General features: G+C 31.8%; 1 long non-coding RNA gene across 1 annotated transcript; it reads left to right on the top strand.

Moving 5' to 3' along the window:
* Positions 1-798: 798 nt before the first annotated feature.
* On the top strand, positions 799-2,440 carry LOC132757285 (uncharacterized). The gene is made up of 2 exons (XR_009629428.1): positions 799-969; positions 2,217-2,440. It is a non-coding gene; the product is annotated as an uncharacterized LOC132757285 (long non-coding RNA).
* The last annotated feature ends 855 nt before the right edge of the window (positions 2,441-3,295 follow it).

Below are 3,295 nucleotides of genomic sequence, written 5' to 3'. Positions count from 1 at the left end.
CTTAAAGTAAAAAGATAAAAGTGAAATGTCATCATATGTAACCTTATCATTCCTATTGTTATTAGACAGGCTCAATCAAACCATGCCTGCAATGTTTCCAGTTGTTGTTTTTTTTCCATACTTTTGCTATGTCCATGTCTTACTACTTTTTCTATGTGCATGTCTTACTACTTTTGCTTTGTACATGTCTTACTACTTTTTCTATGTCCATGTCTTACTTCTTTTTCTATGTACATGTCTTACTACTTTTGCTATGTACATGTCTTACTACTTTTGCTATGTACATGTCTTACTACATTTCTATGTACATGTCTTACTACTTTTGCTATGTACATGTCTTACTACTTTTGCTATGTACATGTCTTACTACTTTTGCTATGTACATGTCTTACTACATTTCTATGTACATGTCTTACTACTTTTGCTATGTACATGTCTTACTACATTTCTATGTACATGTCTTACTACTTTTGCTATGTACATGTCTTACTACATTTCTATGTACATGTCTTACTACTTTTGCTATGTGCATGTCTTACTACTTTTGCTATGTACATGTCTTACTACTTTTGCTATGTGCATGTCTTACTACTTTTGCTATGTACATGTCTTACTACTTTTGCTATGTGCATGTCTTACTACTTTTGCTATGTGCATGTCTTACTACTTTTGCTATGTGCATGTCTTACTACTTTTGCTATGTACATGTCTTACTACTTTTGCTATGTACAAAAAAAGTGATGTCTTACTTTTGCTATGTACATATCTTACTACTTCTGGTATTAATACGGGACAAATTTTTGTTTTCAGACCGCTCAGGGCTAGAATCTCCAGAGAAAGTCGAGGCAGTGCAGGAACCAGTATTAGAAGCATTAAAACACTACATTAAATCACGGCGGAAAGATCAGCCTCAGGTTTATGCAAAAATGTTGATGAAAATAACTGATCTCAGGAGTATAAGTGTTAAAGGTGAGTTCATGGTAAAAGCTTGTCATGTTCCTTTAGTACTGGCTATTGAATAATTTAGCTTAATTTGGGGATTATATTGATGAAAAAAATAATCTTGTTATGCTGTTTGTTGTCATATGAGTAAACAATGCAACCAGTGATTCTACCAAGGGGCATTGTTCATGCATGTTCTAATTTCATCTGTTACCATGGCAACTCATTTGACCCTGTAAGTCATGACAAGTAAGTATAGCTTTACACTCATTTTCGTTTTTATCCAATAAAAATAAACTTAAAATTACAGTATTTTTTAACATTTTAAAGCATTTTATCGTGGTCATTTCAAAATTTAGATGTATCTGTAGATGAGGTCATTAGGTCAATCAAAGGTCAAAGTCATGACAAATTTAAAGATGTCAAAGTGCACATGACTCTATAAAAAAAAAAAAAAGACAAAGGATTTCAGTATCAAACAATAGTGATCTGTACATTCAATAATCAAGTGCAGATATACATGTAAAGGATATTATAATAAATTAGTGTAGGTTCATGAGCAAATTTATTGAACGAGTTAATCAAATAAAACTATATTATGTGAGCATATTTTATTCAACAAGTTCAATAAATTCTGTAATGGACCTACACGAATATAACATATGACTAACATATGACGTTTTATTTATCACATACTCTAAGTAAAGACTGCTAACAGTGGAAAAGAATCATTTTTCATTGACACTCTTATAAAGTAGCGCCAATATTTAGCACATCTTTTCACTATGTTTATATAACTCAAATGTCGAGGGATCAAAATATATGCACAGCAATGTGTCCATTTGAATGAAGTCCAAAAAAAGCAGCATGAGTAAGTGATAAAGTGATAAAAGTGTTTTATTGAACAATAGATATATGACCTTTATTTATGACCTTCAGGCTTTGTTCATGACCTTTGTTTATGACCTTCAGGCTTTATTCATGACCTTTGTTTATGACCTTCAGGCTTTGTTCATGACCTTTATTTATGACCTTCAGGCTTTGTTCATGACCTTTGTGTATGACCTTCAGGCTTTATTCATGACCTTTGTTTATGACCTTCAGGCTTTGTTCATGACCTTTGTGTATGACCTTCAGGCTTTATTCATGACCTTTATTTATGACCTTCAGGCTTTGTTCATGACCTTTGTGTATGACCTTCAGGCTTTATTCATGACCTTTGTTTATGACCTTCAGGCTTTGTTTATGACCTTTGTTTATGACATTTGTTACAGGTGCAGAACGTGTTTTACATTTACGTCTGGAAATGCCTGGTGAATTACCTCCCCTGATAATAGAAATGCTGGACAGAACAGAAAATGTGTGTATACCTTGAGAGAAGACATAGTGTTTCTAGATTTGATAGAAAATTATTGCTGGATCAATTTTGGCTGAACATTTCATATGACTAAAGCTGAAAGGGGAAGACTTCCAGAATTAGGAGCTAAATTCAATGGTGTTTGTTTTATGAAAAAATGAAACGTTACCAGTGTTGTTGTTGTTGTTGTTATTTGGACGGAAATCAGAAGAAATGTCACTGTCAAGAGTGATAAAAGGACTATCATTTACATAAGGCAAAATGAATTAAAGTAACTTTACATTATACGAATCAGAACTTTATCATTATTAATGGAAAACTGTGAATTGGAAATTTAGCATGAAAATGGAAAATGATTTGAGTGATATTTATGGATTTTGAAGTGGAAATTTACTAGAAATTGGTTTCCTCCAGAGCAAAGTGGAAATTTTCAAAATATTCTTCTGACAAAGTGGAAATTTACCCATTTTCTATCTAATGACAGTGGAAATTTACCAAATTTTCATCTGACAAAGTGGAAATTTACCAAATTTTCATCTAATTAGAGTGGAAATTAACTAAATTTTATCGAACAAAGTGGAAATTTACCAAATTTTCATCTGATAAAGTGGAAATTCACCAGTTTTCATCAAAGTGGAAATTTACCAAATTTTCATCAACAAAGTGGAAATTTACCAAATTTTCATCTAATAAGAGTGGAAATTTACCAAATTTTTTGGATAATTCAAGTAGAAATTTACCAGGAAGAGGTGCAGAATCTTATGGTTGGATTACAGTTTGACATCTGTGAATTATTTAATAGAGAATTGTTTTATTTGACATAATCAAATATTATCCCAGTGAGTTTAATTATAAAAAGTTATGGTCATCATAATTATGAAGTACTCTGTAACCATGTGATTGAGAACCTCATTATGTGGTGTGATATCTGATATGACACAGCTTTTTTCAGTTTTGCTTAAAGCAACACAAAAACATGAAGATATTTGAACTTTA

The sequence above is a fragment of the Ruditapes philippinarum genome, unplaced genomic scaffold (assembly GCF_026571515.1).
Source record: "Ruditapes philippinarum isolate M1 unplaced genomic scaffold, ASM2657151v2 ctg24252_1_1_1_1, whole genome shotgun sequence".
Taxonomy (NCBI): Eukaryota; Metazoa; Mollusca; class Bivalvia; order Venerida; family Veneridae; genus Ruditapes; species Ruditapes philippinarum.
Note: the sequence above shows the minus strand (reverse complement) of the source record. Positions and strands in the feature narration are given on the sequence as shown.